This window comes from Dendroctonus ponderosae, unplaced genomic scaffold, assembly GCF_020466585.1.
Source record: "Dendroctonus ponderosae isolate FM_Combo_2020 unplaced genomic scaffold, Dpon_F_20191213v2 Dpon_F_20191213_1, whole genome shotgun sequence".
Taxonomy (NCBI): Eukaryota; Metazoa; Arthropoda; class Insecta; order Coleoptera; family Curculionidae; genus Dendroctonus; species Dendroctonus ponderosae.
Window position 1 is genome coordinate 15,083,233 of NW_026017110.1, and position 18,003 is coordinate 15,101,235.

The window sequence follows — 18,003 nt, forward strand, 5'->3', positions numbered from 1 at the left end:
CGTACTTTAGGAAGCCCGGTGTAATTTTTCGAAATCGGGCCAGATGGCTATAGTAGCGTGTGATTAAGCTATATACACAGTAATTTTTAGGAAGCAGTAATGCTGGTTTACATCTATATATATATATATACTTGAACTTTGTATTAACTATAGGAATTTATGTCGAGAGACTCAGTCAGTTTGCGAATAAACGTAACATTTCAGGACCCATTGTCTTTCCACAAGCTGCAATAGTTTTTAGAGAAAAAACTGACCGCGACCAGTTGATGGGATAAAACACTTAATTCGCCAGTGAGTTGTGATTATAAGTACGATCGTTAAGTACTTTATTATGTCACGACTGCATTATTGTCCGTTACCAATAGACGCATAGATACAACCACCATATCAATTTTCTCTCTACCGTTATATGCAGACTACTTATATAATGTTTATTTTAAATGATTTCCAACAATTACATACTTGTATGTAAGATAGCGGGATTTCTCAACTGCTAATTCGGAAGTTTACCAATAGAACTTTATTAAACCCTGCACTTAATTGGTAACCATCCGTTCCGCAAATGCTTCCATGCAAACCCCGTCGCCCATTTGAACAAGAATCTATTATTTGCCGCTATTGTACCATGGTTGTAACACAAACACTAATAACAGCTATGGATTGCCGTTGGTTAGCAAACAGATATGGCAGTGTTTTCAAAATAACTGCAATAATGAAGGAAATAACGTGCAACAAACCGACCTTAAACCACAAAGCATTCATTAGGTTTGTTACTAATGTGAAATGCAAATTTTTCATGTCTTCCTTGGGTTACTCACTATATTTTTCGTTCTTTCGCGAAAGTGTAAGTTCTTGACGCTTTTTTTACTTGTCGGAGGTAAGAGGTTTGGAAAAGCATTCCCTCAATGCCTCCATCCAGTAAACATCCAGCCATGGCCTGCAAACATTTTTGTCTTATTGAGCTCTATTACATTTTGCAAATATTCCAAGCAAATCGAAAATTGCATAAAATATTTTTATTTTTTGCCGAACTTACACATTAACCGTTTCTTCACAATATTAATCAATCACAAATTAATTTGATCATTTTATTATCAAAAATTGTTAGTACAGCACTCATTTAAAATTAATTGCTGTACGACTGACAAGATATGGAATTCAATCAATCAAACTTTTTATTAGAAGTTAACTTAATCATTAAAAATAATCAATCGTATAGATTTATGTATGCAAGTAAGTATTCAACGTAAAACTTATTTCCAATAATATTTTCAGCCTCTTAAAGCTGATATTTCCAACCTCTTCTTAAATTTCTTCAGCTATTGACTGCATTAATTTTACATATTTTAGCTACTTGGGCAATTGCAAGTTCTGTGTTGTTGCTTTGATGCGAATAGGATTTCAAGCTTTCTTGCAACTAGAAATTAGCACTGTTTTTAGCTAGTTATGTGCCTATGATCTCGAAGTGTTTTTTTAGCTTTCTGTGTTTTGGTTTTTTTTATTGAAGCCGATGCTCAAATTGATTTCTATTATCTCTAAAAGTAGACATTATCTCTTGAAGCAAGTTAGTTTAGGTGTGGACTCGCCAAATGGTCAATTTTTTGATGAACAAATATTTCGATTGAAGAAAAAATATATTTGAACCCAGAAGAAAAAAATTAAAAGAGAAAACCACATTGGATTTTTTTAAAGATGCAATTAAACATTTAATAAACAAAATATATGGAGCAAAAAGATGTAAATATATTTTAAAGTTTATACTTTATGAAGGAGAAATTTTCCAAACCATAGGCTTTATCTGGGCGTGACACCACTTAACATCGCGAATTCGATCGATCGACAATCGATGTTTTGATTTTTTTGAATTTCGCAACAAAAATGATATTGAAAATGGATTATATTCGAGTAAGTGAATGAAAGATTGCAATTTTTGAAAAAATCATAAATCCGAAGAAATATTTATCATTTTTTTACGAGGTCCATTGTTTTCTTATTCAACGGCTCACGAGCTATCTTTTCAGTGAAAAAAAATATATTTGCAAGAGACAAATTTTCAAAATGATCAGAATTCTTGAGGAAAAAAATTTTACCCTTGATGAAAAATATGAATGATGAATAATACAATTTTTTCACCATTTTCAAACCCAAATATTTCAAGGTCTAAACCGACCACATAAGCATTTTTTGTGTGAAATAAGCGAACGTGAATGAATAATTTCATTTTTCTCTAAAATGCATTTTATCAAGGGCAAGAAAATTTTCACGCTTGTATCATCAATTGCTTATATTTTTGCTTTTACCGCCAACATTCCCGGCAAAGCTAACAGGGTTAAATATTTTCTGTTACTTAAAATAATAATTTAATTAATTAGACGCTCCCACGGCTTCTGTTTTGAAATAGCAGTATTATTTCTCATTTGCTATGCTTTCCCCGTTGGTTCTATTTCAGTTCAGAGAATTCCCTCTTGAATTTTTAGACTTAAATGGTACATTTTAGTAATTATGAAAATGAGCAAAATTTTTGCAAAATGGAAAAAATAACCAAACCTCCTGGGCCCCTAGATATTTACCTAATTTAATTCTCTTTAACTTTTTTTTGTGTCGTTTAAGACCTTTTGAAATTCCTCGTCGTCGTTTCAACTGCTTGATAAATTTCTTATTTTTAAAATCATCACTTCATGAAACAACATTTTATTCATCCATGGACTTTCCATGTCAGGTAAAATTCTCCTGATGAGAAATTATGAAAATTCTCACTGGTTTACACATGAGTAGCATTTGGAATTTGATTTATTTGGTTTGAACAAGTATGGTCGCATATAAGTACGTAAGCGTAATATTTGTTCTTCTGGGTAATTATCTGGCATCTTAATTACTAAGAAGACATGCTCTAACTTTCGTAAAACGATTTCACGTAATTTTTAACAAAAGTTGAAATTTCTCATAGTTGAGTATCTACGCAAAGCATTGAAATATTTGTTAATTGGAAGAAACACGAAAAATTTACCAGCGAATTATGCAAATCAGCGCATCAACTTGATATATCGTTGTTATGTAGCTCAAAAAAAACTCTCTTATAATCTGGAATAATGTGCAGAGAATAAAAAAGGCGTACGAGAATAACTGAAAAGCTTAATTATAAACAAGCAAAATTATACATATATGAAACGTAATTAACACCAAGTGACATTTTACCATTCAATTTTGATCAATTTTGAGACCAAATAACACACATTACTTAGTAGATGTTTACTGTTCTAAACGTTATGATGCATCACATTGTAGCAAGAACTAATTTCATCATCAGGTGTAATTTCTTGAATTATCCACAGTAGTTATTTATATCTGCTCATTCCTGCAAGAATATTCGGTGAAAGGATTTGGAAAAAAGGTCAAACAAAATTAAGTTTGTTGGATATCAGCCGTTTGACAACTAGGTTAATGAGAATTGGAATGTAAAGGCTACTGATATTGAGAAATTATTGATGTAATTATTATCGTGTCTCTCGGATAATAAATTAGTGAATTAAATGATTATAAAAAAAATAACAAAATTTTAATGTTTTGCTCATGTTTTTATGTATGTTGCTCATTAATGTGCGGAAAGTTTCGTTTTTTGTTGTTATTGTACATAATTTTATTTATTTACTTATTGCGTGTTTGGTTTTTCAGTATTCATTCTTCCTCGTGGTATTAAATAGGATAACTATTGAGACCTTTGAATATGTGACCGATTTTCTGAAATAAAATGGAAAATCCAATAACTCTTTAAGACTAATAGTACTTTTATGTCGGTTCTTCTGATTCCTCCTCATCTTATGCATTATGCCTCAATACTAGGAACGAAATATAATTAACTATCCGCAATAATAAACACGTTCTTTCCATGACAATAGAAACCGTTTTTAACTAGTTTTTCTTGATAACAATTGAAGTGGAATAGATTAATGTTTTTAAGTCGCATCAAATCACGAAGAAAGCAAACTCTAGGCACTTTTCACTGATTTCATGGTCGATTCATGTTTAAGTGTTGTTGTACTGAAAAATTTACAAAAAAGTATCCATAAGTTTAGTCAACCGAATCTTCTGATCTTTGTTTGATCAGGTGGACAAAATAACTTAGTAGTAAATTGAACGTCTTCATTAATTTTCTCTTCTAAATGCATTTTTAGTAGACTGTTGTCGCTATAGTTTAAAATGGTTTAAATTCATCTACCCGCATTTTATGCAATAGTAATAGACGGTATTATTTACCGTTAGGAGTTTTTATCGAACAATCCTGGCCTTTATTGTCATTTTCCCATAGAAAGTCATAGATTCTGCGGTCATGAAAAATCAAGTCTGACCTTATTTGTCGGGAACGTAACTGATGTATTCCAGCTAAGCAACGGTTCAAAATGTTATATTTTTGTTATTTGTGGTAACTTGAAGAAATATTGCTTGCGGCCTACCGATCATTAAAATATGATTTATGGTACGGCTCGCTCACTCGAAACGTCTTAAATCGGTTGTTCCTTTAAAACGCGAAGGCGAACTATCTGCAAAGCGTGAGCGGAGAAATATCGTCAAACCAAACATTACATATGGATTTAATTTATTATCTTTTGATTTCGACCAAAAAGGCGTTTTGCGTGACATTGAAAAGACCAGTCAGTAAAACTACACGTTTTGGAAAAACATATCGTAGGGCATTGTCTTTCCTCTGGGTACCTGAAAATTAAATTGAACGTGGGTTTTAGTTTGTTATAAACCCAGCAAATGGACTATAATTTCCTTTAGAGGCCTAAAGCAGAGTACTATATGCAGCCGATTTATTCAGGTTGATTTTTAAAAGTGAAGTTTAGTGGGTTAATGAAGCGGTAAAGAGTTTTTTGGAGCGCTGTTCTACCAAGAGCTAGACTTTAACAAGAATTGACTCCGATTTTCCCAGAATGTTTCTTCGACAAAATATTTTAAGGTCAAGGTCTGTTAAGTTAGAAATGAGAATATGATGATTTTTTGTTAACAAATTTGAGATGACCAAATGTTTTTATCTTTTGACCACAGCGCCTGAACTTTAACGAGCTGACCAAAGCGCAGATGTAAATGCGTATTTTCGTCTCGGAACTGATCCACTTCTGTATATTTTAATTGGAAATGTCTCAGTAAAGCTTAACAGGGTGCAAAGACCAGATAAGGCCATGAGGAGGATTTGAAAGTCAATATCGTATGACAAAACTAAATAAATTGACGACCAGTTTTTCTGGGCTAAGTTGGTTTAACTCGAAAATTGTCGGGATTTGGTTGGCTTAGGTGTTCACTATAATAATGAACGTTGTAATACATATGCGCATGGGAAGTGTTTGATGAATATTATTTGATCAACAATGGCGAATTTGCTAAATCGACGCATTCAATGGAAATATAAAAGCGAATTACAAACGAAGTCAAGGACTGCCGGTAATCGGTAGGATGTTCGCTTTCAATGCGTTAAGTATGCTCTCCTCAGTTAATCTGCTGTTGATTGCACCTTTTATAAACAACGTATAATTATGACAAAATTGTCACAGTCATAGTGAAAAAGTTGTTAGTATTTGGTATAACGAAACATCTGAATGTCTAGTCCAAAAGTATTTTTGCAGATGTTTTGTCTAATAGTTGTTGTCTAATGAGGTTCAATATTTTTAGAACTAAATCTGCCTGCTTGCTTGCCTTAAGGTTACAGAAAAAAACGTTTGATTAATTAAACATTTGAAACAATGCAAAAAATCCGCTGACATCCAACTAATGATTAAACAACGCAACATTCTAAATATTCTAATAAAATCTCGACATATGAAGGTGTGTAACTGACAACCGAGTGAAAACTACGAAAATTACATAACAAGCATCGCATCCCAGATCCATCTATGGCCAATCAGCATCTCAATTGCCCACAAGAAAACTGTTACCTTCACGTAACTATTGTTACACACAACAATTTACGTCAGATGATCACATGTGTGTATACTATTACAGCAACATTCAGGATCAATTCCTATAATTTGCTAGATGCTTGATCTAACAGCGAATTAGCGGCCAACATTAAGAATTGTGTTAGGCCCACGTTACACCTCCCGGTTTAATTGTCAGTAATTAACGGCTTGTTGTAATTGGGAAATTGGCATGTTGAAATGGCAATTGTAAAATGCAACAGGAATTTCTGAGTGAAGTTTGTTAAAGGTTGAAGTTGAAGAACGCATCTAGTTGGACCTTCCATCCGGATTTTTGAGCAGTTTAATTATTCATCGTTTTTAAGTAGTTCGTCATTTATTTATTCACTCTGAATTCACTTTCGTGGTTTATCGTTTAAGTGATGAGATTTATGCCAGTCCAACAATAAGTAGGTACTCAATAAGCTTATCATACTTTTCATTTGTATTTAAATAGGGTCTGGTTTCAAAATGATAATGATAAAGTAGCTTAGTATGTTATTGTCAGCACGTATTCCAATTTATTAACCTCGATGTTTCAAAATATTTTTTTGATTAATTTAATTTTGTTTTTGGGAATGTTTTCCCAAACTATAACTCTTGCAAAAGGCTTAAAATTAGGACAGAGTTCCATAGCACGTTCTGATGTGAAAATAGATGTTTTTCCCTATTGAAAAACCGACAAAACGGCAATTTGCTTCAATTAATCGCTTGACGAATTATTTTAATTTAATTGTCATATTTTTGTAGTATTGTTTTGTACGCGAATTTTATGGACCGCGGTAGTTTTCCCGTAAAATATTAACTTTTTAACGATTTCTTTACATTTATTATATTGTGTGCGTCTTTGATTTTAAATGAATTATTGAACTTGAAAGTTCCAACTTTTAGTGCATCGAAAGTAAATAAAAATAGTGTTCACTTTGTTTGTGTGTGTGTGTGTGTGTGTGTTTGTGTATGTGTTCACCAATTGTTCACTTATAGGAATTTGTGTTTCTTGTACTGTAGAAAATGATCAAATTTTTTTTTGAGGGTTAAAAATATTATACAGGTTTTTTGAGAAACGCGTACCGGATCAAAATTATATATTTTTTCAACGTCAAATTCTTTGTTTCAATTTTGCGTAAAAGTCTCAGTAGATTTTTATACAGGGTGTTAATTTGAAAACTTCCCACCCTTAATATCTTGAAAAGTATGAAAAATCCCCGTCAATCTTATTTGTAAGGGGACACTTTAAATTAATATTTTAGTCTCCTTGTTTCAACCCTCTAGGAAGGGTAGATATCACCATTAGAATCTTAAATGGGGAGGGGGTCAAGTGGCTCATCGTTTTAAAAGGTGTTCAATTATCTTTATATTAATTATTACTTTGTTGCTTTTTGTCCAGAGGTTTCCGAATAATCGTGTTTCAAAGTTGTAGAGACAATTAAACTTGCGTGCATTCAGGTATTTGTTTTCCGATTAGTAATTACACAAAAACAATTGTACATATTGGTCTCTTTGTAATACAAATGATTAGAAGAGTAGGTTACACTGTTAAAATCGTTTAATAACAGGAAGAAAATCTAGTTTGAATCGCGTTAATTAGAACAACTTTAACAAAATAAAAAAAAATAAATATATTTTAAAAATGGATATAACAAAAGAAAAGCTAAGCGAGAGTAAGAAAGAATAACTTCTAGTTTAAACATTTTTATTAAAATAAATATTTTAAATTTTTGCTCGAATATAGTTCACGTTTCTACTGAAACTACATTAAAGCGAATGAAAAAAAAAACATTTCTTATTTAGTAAAGAAAATAATGAAAATCAACAGTTAGATATTCTTCTGCAGTTTAAAGGTACATTTGTTCTTTATTTAATGTGCGCATTCGAATTTCCTAGCCGTGCAATTTTAGAATTTCCGGAAAAAATCCATTATACTTGAACCTATTACTTAAGGTACAGCGAAATGTAAAAATGTATTTAGCACCATGACAACGTTTTTCTTTGCATGAATTGACTCAAGAACACAGAGCAGCTCATTTGCGTTTTTGTTTGGAGGAAGACGCAAATTTTTGAAATAAATCGCTTGGACGTACGAATGTTAATTTTCAAGTTTAGACATTTTTCTGTGTTACTTTAAAAAACTATAAGTTTGATCTGGTACGCGTTTTTGGAACACTTTGTATTATAGTTTTATTATTCGCTCAAAAATTTTTGAAAATTGTTTCCTAAAAACTGTTGTAAAATTTTCCTCTCGATCTTCCAAAATATTCAAACTAATTAAACATTCTAAATGTGTAAGACAGAAATGAGTAAAAGCGTTAAATTTTAACGAATTTGTTTTGCATTGTGAACATTTAAGATCTCAATAAAATAATACTGATTTTGCATTTTGCAACGCTCAATAATCCGTAAATATAATAATGACAAAATAGAGAAACTGAACGAATGAATTTGATTCTTGATCCAACCGTCATGAAACCAAACCGATGACTTAATTCGCTATACCTTTACAATGCTGTTCATTTAATATGGAATTAATTCGTTTTTAAAATCCACCCTCAAGTAGACTTTTTCAGTTTTCGTGTAGTGTATGCATGGTATTGCAATAGTAAAAAATATATAAATATATAAGTATTTTTTCATCACACTTTTGTAATGAGATCAATATGTCTTCATCAAATTTATGTTTTGATGGTTGTTCTCATGATTACACTTCTGTACTAGTTAGAGTAGCTTTTCTGGGTTTCTATATTTCGTTTCTGGTGCCTTCTTCAAATTTTCGTTTGTTTCTTGGTTCACTTAATCACTATGTGTTTTTAGATATGTATTGGAAGCATTCATTTGAAAATTTTAAAGTTGAATATTCTATTATAATTGAAAAACAGATTGCTATTAGAAAATCATTTAGGTACAAACCGAATTTTGTAATCAATCTGGCTTTACTCGTGTTTAATCACGATTTTGAAGATATAAATGCATCGATTTTTGAGGAAGTAAGATCAGTTAGCACAAGATTTGACAGCAATATGTTGAATTTAAATTGATTTTCAAAAATTTTTTTTTCATCCTGCACATTTAGCACCTGAGTATTTTTCGCTTTGTGCCAAATATGAGCCTTTAGAATAAACCGTTAGGAACTGATTTTACATAAAAAATCTAATCATAAAATTATAAACTTTACAATAATGTGGTCTGCTTGCACAGTTTTAATCATTGCGGCATGTGTTTTTTTATTGTATATTCAGGCAGAAAAAATATTTCACTTGGTTCAGATTCTGGCAAAATATAAGGGTTATCAGTTGTCGGTGTAATTTCGAATTTTCTAACGTGAAAGTAGGTGCTGTAATAACAGTAAAGCATTTAGAATGTGGGTTGGAATGGTCTATGGTACATCATGCTTCAAAATCATTCAGTTTCATGCTAGCTGAATGGGAAAAGGTTTACCGCGCTTCTCGTTAACAGTTATTCAAATCCATTATTACCCTGCCAATAGGAGCAATTGCAATTAGTCCATTTCCGCTCCAAGATATCATCAATTACTTTTCGATTTGAAGCCTGATTAGGTTGAATTTCTGCTTCTTTTAACATCCAAGTATATTCTCCTTCTAATTTTGTTTATCTGGTCGACTGTATTGTAATCAGCCATAACCATAGACTAGCTTTTAATTTGTTTGTTCACTTCGTTTAGATGCGATATTATTTCTAAATGACTCTAAGCTATGGGCAGTATATCTGATGGGTTAGAGTTGATTGTATATAAAGTTAGTGAGTAGGCTTAAAGACGCTCAGCAATACGCGTTGTTGAGAAACAATTGAATTAGTTTAGTATTGTGACGAAGTTAACTAGCGAAAAGAAACAACGCCATTGTTTTTACTATCTGCACACTGCATCAACGGATACACATACACTATTTAACTGTTAAAAATGTGCAGTCTCCAATGTTGCATTGACGGCAATAGAAACCACATTGCTATGGCTAACCAAGTGTACATGAACGCTTTCTTCAAGGTGAGTGATACTAGGGAGCAGGCAGTTTTGTTACGGCAGGTGAAACCAGCATACACCTGGCCCCGGTAATGATTACATATTGCCAACAGTATAATATGCAATCACGGAAATATGCTACGCAAAACCACGGTCGGATGTACGTGATGATGTTCAAATACTAAACAAATACAATATTATTTGATATAATATCGGACCATTAAGTATTTAAAATATTATATTTGATAGCGAATGCTATATACCTCTGATAATACCGCGCGGTATGTTCCGGTCGATCAAAGCGCGAAAACGTTATCTGATTCATGTTTTACCTAGTTGTGGAACTTTCAATATAACACTTTGAGAGCAGTTTTTCGTCGAAAGTACCCGTTGTAATTAAAAGGTTTAAGATCTTACAAAAATGAAGGAGTTTTCGCAATTTTTTAGCCTGCGGAGTGCTAAAGGTATGACCGAAAAAGAAAAAAAAAATAAAAGCAATGTTTTTTCTCAAGCCGTTGACTGAAAAATCCACCGTCAAAATGTTTTTTGTCAAAAATCACTATTGTAAAGTATAAGTTGTTACAAGCATCGAGGAGTCTTCCGTCAACGATTTGCGAAAAAACACTGCTTTTCTCTTACCAGCGTTTCGGCAATATTTTTGTGCCCTCCGCAAGCAGCAAGAAAAACAAGACTTTTTCGCGAATCGTTTACCGAAAAATCCACCATTAAAAAGTTTTTGCACCAAAGTCACCGATGTAATTGTATGCGATGTTACAAGAATGGAAAAATTTTCAGTCAACGGTTTGCGAAAAACACAATATTTTTCTTGAGCCAACACTTCGTCAATGTTTAGCCTGCGGAGAAATAAAAAATATGGCTGAAACGTTAGCCCAAGAAAAACAGTGGTTTTTTTCTCAAACCGTGGACCGAAAAATCCACCATCAAAAAGGTTTTCGTCAAAAATCACTGATCTAAATTGTAAGTAGGTATAAGTTGTTACAAGAATGCAGGAGTTTTCCGTGAACGATCTGCGAAAAACACTGCTTTTCTTCGACCAGCAAGAAAAGCACGACTTTTTCTCCAACCGTTTCCGGAAAAATCCAGCATCAAAAAGTTTTTGCAATCAAAGTATGTAGATGTAAATTTGTATTATAGTGTATATATAATCCTGGGTATGGTTTAATTCAACCCTTGAATATAAATATGCCCAAGCTCTTTTGACTGTTAAGTCATCATCAGGGCTGTCGTCAAATTATAAGCAAACCCCAAATTCACTCTTCGTTTCTAAAAAGTTTTTAGAGAAAAATCACCGTTGTAATTGTACAAGATGTTACAAGAATGGTAGAGTTTTCGGTCAACGGTTTCCAAAAAAGCACTGTTTCTCTTCAGCCAATGTTACGGCGATTTTTGAGCCTGTGTGGGGGCCGAAAATATGGGCCTCCAATAACGTGAACATGCGACCAATAACAAACGATCGTACAAGTTGTAATTGATTTCTTCTAGCTTTAAACTAAATATTTTTGTATGCTCATTTGTACTTTAAAACGAGAAATTATTTATTTATTGTATGCCAAAATTAGCTCAGTTTAAAAAAACAGGGGAATTAATTTGGTTGATTTTTAATTGCTAACAATTTTTGAGCTATGGAATTAATTATTCAGCCTCAAAAACACGAAAACTACAAATATTAACGATAGATACATTTTAAAGTTGGAAAACAGTATTTATTACATGCATAATTGCATAACCGATTACATTATTCAAATGAGGATTATTTCAATTTGTTCATTATGTAGTATGTGGGAAATGTTACAAAGTTTCGACAAAAGCGTGTGAAACATTTCCATCTCGATATTCACAAATATAGATCTCATATTTGAAAGATGTGAGCAAGCAGATAATTTTAACTAGAAAAAAATGGGTGCGCTTAAGGGAAATTTATCAAAAGTAAATCTTGTTTGCAATGATTTAGGCATTTACCAGTGAATTATTAGATCAGCGAAATCAATTTATTTTAATTAATTGAAGCGTTTTATTAAGCAAAATGAAGTCGAAAGATGAAAGGCAATTTTTTCCAACTTGGATCAAACTGTCACCTGTAACTCATAAGAGTGATATTAGCTTAGATCGGTGAAATTTGAGAATTTGCACTTTTATTTGTTGTTGTTGTTGTTGTTATTTTTGTTACAACACCGCCATCATCAGATTTAAAATTTACACAAACTACAAACACCAATTCACAATTAAAACATGTTGTATAAAAACTATAATTTAATTATTTATTAACTAACTTATCATTTAATTAACTAAAAGAACGTTGATTTTTACCAATCATGAAGTAAGTTTTTCCAGTGTTTTGCTCTCTCAAAAGGAAGGATTTTTTCCCTCAAAAACTGAAGAATGTTTTAACACTTTGTAAATTATAGTTTTTACACAACATGTTTTAATTGTGAATTGGGGTTTGTAGGTTGTGTAAATTTTAAATCTGATGATGGCGCTGTTGTCTCGCCGAAACATAATGAAATAAACGATGTTCAAAAAATGTTTACTTCACACTTTGACTGAGACCCAGGAAAAATAAGAATATCATAACAAGTACACGCAGTCAGGAAAATAAACCAGAACATCCTGTAGAATACAATGAAATAAGTACTATTTTAGTCTTTTCGGTTCAATCAAATATATTTGCGCATTTAGGACGTCCATTAGAAAAAAAATATATTTCTTGGGCATCAGTAATCTTATGATAAATACAGGGAGTTCTACATTGATACGAACATATTTTCAGTGTTTAGAAATTTTCTTAATGGGCGGTTTTTTTCTGTAAACTGTTTCGAGTTGAGCTCTGTCTAAAGAGAAAAAAACCTATACATAAACGTCAGGAAGAAATTCCGATAGACCACGGCTTCAAAGCCCGGAAAACATTCTTAAATGTAACCTATACATACATCAAAATTGCCAAAACAACAGTTTTTTTTATAAAAGAGTCGGGCTTTTGTGGTCATTGCTAAGACTTGATGAGTTTTTGAACACTCTTAACTGATATTCTCAACATGTTTCTAAAATATTTGCACTTCATGATGAAACATCATGTATAACGCAACTTGCAAAGAAGTGAAATTTTGGCGATTGGCGAGAAAATGGAATTTTCTTCAACTCTTACCAACCAACCGCTTATGGAAACTAAATATATTTTAAAAATATTAATTAAACGCCCTCTAAGGAAAGATTCAAAATAATTTAAAAAATCGTGAGAAGTTATAGAAAATTCTTTAGTAGGTAATATTTCTTATTAGCAAATAGAATTATATGAAAAAAATAAAAATCTTAAATTCGAAAGCATGTCCAATTTGATCTGCTTCAAAGGACCGATATTAATTTTGAATCGCTCTGTATACGTCCAACTGTTAGAAGTTGCGTTTTTTCGAGAAGTTTTCTTTCCTTTTTCGAGGTTAAAATATGTAAAAAATAAGTCAGGACAAGTCAACTAACATAATAAACAAATATCATTAAAAAACGAACATATTTTTCAGACAAGTGCAAAATAGTCATTAATGCTGAAGTAATGATGAAATCTAGGACAAGGAATTAACAGCGAAAGCAAAAGAGGTTTTTATTTATTTAATTTACTTATATTTTGGTACTTATATTTTAAAACAATAATAAACATTTTATTTCTTGTGGATTGCGAAACCTTTGTGTTGGATATTTTTTTATGTTTTTTTTGTTTTAGACTAGATCATTCGAAAATTAGGATTTTGGGTTAGAAACCGAAAACCTGTCAAATGAGTTACCACTATTATCAAAATTCTAAAACAAAACACAACATTTGGCTGTGCGATTCAAAAGAAGATTTTTGAGACCACCTAAACTTAAAGAGAGCTAAATTTAATGAAATTATCATTACAAGAATCTGTATCATGTATGTGAAATAGTTTTTTGCAAACTGATCTTGTCGATTATTGAATAGTTAATCAGGAACTTTTCCAATGGACCTTCTATTCATCTAATATGTCCTGTTGATTGAACTGAAGACGTTTAATGACCGCTCATTTAAAAGCAAGTATGAAGATTTTATAGAGGAATGGAAATTGCATTTAGAAAGACGGATCTAACTTCTTCGTCTAAAATTACTTTAATACTGTGAGTGGATTAAACACAATTTTGTAGAACTCATTATAGACAACATTGATTAGTGGAAATATGCACATCGATATATCTACGGTTCCAATTTTTTAAGGTCTTTTTGCGATGGGACACTCTGTATGTAGATATGCGAAAGCAACAATGAAATGGCTTTTTGCAAGCATTTAATCACTCATATACATTTCAGATTTAATATAGCGTTTACTCCAGCCGTTGTATATGAATATGATATGCAATTAGCATCGTCGATCTATTGTATGCAATTAGGTACGTGACTTGGTTGGTAAAAAATATCTGTATTCGTTTATAAAAAAATTCAATTCGTGGAAATCATATACTTTAAGTGAGTAAAAAATAGTAAATTTATCCGAAATATTTTTTGGAAGCTGTGGATTCCAACGTGGAAAGTTAGATATAATTTAATACATCTGTCCTTTCTTGAGACTTTAAAATCGCAACAGTAAGCAGAGAAGCAGATAATTGAGTAGTTTCACTTATTTATTGTTATTGACGTTTTTCATATATTTGTCTATGATTATTTCCAGCCTATCGCTTAGAGTAATAAATAAAGCAATTTTCCGAATGTTATGAGCACGGCCAATTAATAACAATTTATATTTGCTCGGGCGTCATTCTACTAAGTGAAAGTTTATTATCGTGGTTAATCGTGGAGTTGTAGGCTGAACATACCGATAATTTGCATCGTTTTAATTTTTTAAATTACATCTTTCGCTTAATTTACTGGTCACCAAGTTGAGAAAATATTGGAAAATATGTAGGTGTAATTGGAAACGATTTGTTTGCAACTGATTGGAACGATCCGCCTGCTACTTGGCATTGTTTAAATTTATATTGACCTCATGCATACGAGTAGGTACTCAGTCATGATCCATATAAAATAATAACTGCCCTATTATTAGTGCATGGAAGTGTTTAGGAAAAATCGCATGTAGAGCGCGTACCCGGATGTACTTTAAATAATTTTCTTCTTGGACATTCGAGACAAAAGGGTTAATTCCTCAGAAATATTGTGTAGTGATAGAATACTAAAATTCATTTTTATGCGTATAAGAACGCAATGTTTAAAATTGTGTTTTGACTTGTGAATCTTGAGTGTTGAAAAGCATGCACATCAAAATCTTCAAGGTTTAGAGAGAGTAGCAAAAATAACGTAAATTAATCTTTTTTCTTGGAATGTCATATTTTTTATATAGAATGTAGCCCACTTGAAAACATCGTAAAATTACCAAATTTATGAACGTTTTGTAACAATATATCGTCGAATATGTATTTTATACAGATGTAAACGTAAACCAGCTTGTTATGGATTTCGGAATTTACGGTGATGATACGAAAGAAAACATAGCCTAATGTATTAGAAATGAATACAAAGTACGCAGTTTTGAATGAAAAAAAAAACTCATTCTCTCGCTTCGGAATCGCTTTTTGCCAAGAAAGCACAGGTAACATTTAGAGCTTCCAGTTCATTGGGACTATACTCCAGTGTACCTATTCTTGACGACTAGGGAGTAGAACAGCCGAGAGAAGTGGGCTGGGTTTTATGACAGTCGGCCGAAACGGTATTCCTGAAAAAAAATTGAGAGAGGGAGCCGTTCCCCAGGGAGCGGGAATGATCGACTGGTACGACGCAGTAGAAAGGGCATCTCCCCGGGTTTTCCAACCWCAAATCGTATTTGTTTATGTTTTGGATCTGAGGAACGGGTGTAACGATCATTTCAACGAGTTGTGCTTAATTTTTTAATTTAATTTAAGTGCTGAAGGAAAGCGGCTACATAAATGAAATTACCCTTCATAAAACTGTATTCATTTTACTAGTACATTACCTTACCTCAATAGGGCACAGAAGCAATGAACCATGCTTAAAAAACAAAAACTGTTTTTTAATAAGTATCTATAAACGGTTTGGAAATAATTACGTACCAGCAGAAAACGAGGGAATAAACGACCGTTTCTTAGCTTAGATAAAGACAAATACATGATTCTTAGATGTCTGTCTCTTTTAAAACAAAAGGTTGGTACGAGTTCCGCCACAATAGTAAATAAATGACGTTGGCGAGCATGTCAGACCGTCAATATTTTCTCAATTTTGATTGGTCAGATAAGCTGGCAACAGTGCTTGCAGGGACTGCTGGAATACTATTTTTTTACGCTAGGGATCGTGAGCGAGGAGCGACACCCTGTGATGCTCCCGGGGATACTCCCTTCTCTCAAAGTCAAGAATAGACACACAGATGAATGATGATTTTAATCAAAAGTGGTACACATTCTTCGACCTGATAAAGGCAAATGGGGTTTCAGTAAATGTATTTGACTCGCTTAAATCAACCATAAATTACACACGTTTTTCGAAGATCACGGAGAATTAGGAATAATGCGACGTTAGAATATATGTCCTGATATTTGAATAGGTTTTTTAATTAAATAGGTAAAATTCCAAGTAACTCAAAGGCAATTTTTATGTGAAAATAAAATTGCCAATCTTTCGGAGGATTTACGTGACACTTTTACGTAAATAAGGACGATAAAATTTGAAAATTAAATCTTAGGGAGCTCGGTTTGTTTTTCTATTAGCAATTAACAAAAAAATCAGCGTCTTACACGAAAGTCGTTATATTTCCTGTGCACTTCCAAATAAGTGTCACAAATGGTCTCGATTTCTCACTTTTTTATATGGAAAGTAACTTGAAAACTTTGAATAGCAATCTTTTTATTTGGCACAAATATACGATCTAATGCATTTCGGCGATATGCGGCAGAAACGTCGAATGTTAAGGATAGTTGAAAAGTCGCAATGTTAAAACTGCGCACTTATTTCCCATAAACTTTTAGATTTGGTACTTTAAGCATCAGATAAAGCGCATTAGCGGCTTCCTAAAAAGTTCTTCAATTTTTGCTTTTGTAAATTTATACTTTTCTATTAATTTAGTTGAGAGAGAGAGAGCTAGTTTAAGGTTGCTGCTTAATGAACTTGTTAGTTTCTTAAACGTTTTATTTTTTCATGATTTTGCATTATATTATTTTTATTTTTTGACGATTTTCTTTTGCGGTTTTCGAAACAAATGAATTTTCTTACTTTTCTTCCTTATTTACTTTTCATTCCTAATTCATAATTGCACATCACCAGATTCAGATAGGCAATTTTTTTCAAGGGCCACTTTTTGGCGTAAATGGGAGTAAATTATGGAAACTTTATAAATGAGTAAAACTTACTCAAGAGGCATTTAAATATTGCAACGTAATTATGAAAGTGTGATAATGCACGTATGAATTTATATAACGGCTCTAGTTTCAATTGTGAAGAATTATATTACATAAAATTTAAAAAAAAGAAGAAATTAAAAGTAAATTTTCTCAATTTATATAATTAAATTTATAAAATTAAAACTGCAGAAATCTAGAGATTTTGTGTAATTTTGTGTGATTTGAGAAATGTATTTAGTTCAATGGCGTTCTTATGTTCAAGTTAGAAAATACGTTAATAAACGATAAATACCAAAAATAGGGTCAACAAGCGAATATTTTAATGCAGTAACCGAAATAGTTTATTAATTAAATTGATAACCAAAGCTTGAAAAATATTCCAAAGTTTGTGAAAAGAACATGTTTAGGCTGAAAATAAATCCCAATATTAAGGTAATTTTTTTAAAGTCAAAACGCATCTTTAACGCAGAGAGCAGGGTCAAGAACAAACAAATAAATAACATCTTGTCGTTTTTTGGAAATAAAAAAAGTTGCTAATCATAACAACGCCATTGAAAAAAAGTTGGTAATTTCTGATATATTATTGTGCATAGAATTTACTCGATATCTTTAAAAAACTACATTTAGGAATGTTTTCCGGGCTTTGAAGCCGTGGTCTATCGGAATTTCTTCCTGACGTTTCGTCCACAACTGCGGTGGACATTTTCAAAG

At 32.1% G+C, this 18,003-nt stretch overlaps 1 protein-coding gene and 1 long non-coding RNA gene across 3 annotated transcripts in view; one reads left to right on the forward strand and one right to left on the reverse strand.

Annotated features, from left to right (window-relative positions):
• LOC109541748 overlaps positions 1–18,003 on the forward strand; it is a 90,750-nt gene that overhangs the window by 19,623 nt on the left and 53,124 nt on the right. The window lies entirely within an intron of this gene.
• LOC125505869 lies at positions 15,879–16,643 on the reverse strand. Of its 2 annotated transcripts, none has more exons than XR_007282506.1 (2): positions 16,012–16,643; positions 15,879–15,949 (listed from the first exon to the last, which is right to left on the reverse strand). It is a non-coding gene; the product is annotated as an uncharacterized LOC125505869 (long non-coding RNA). The 2 variants fall into 2 exon arrangements; XR_007282507.1 differs by having other exon boundaries at positions 15,879–15,964.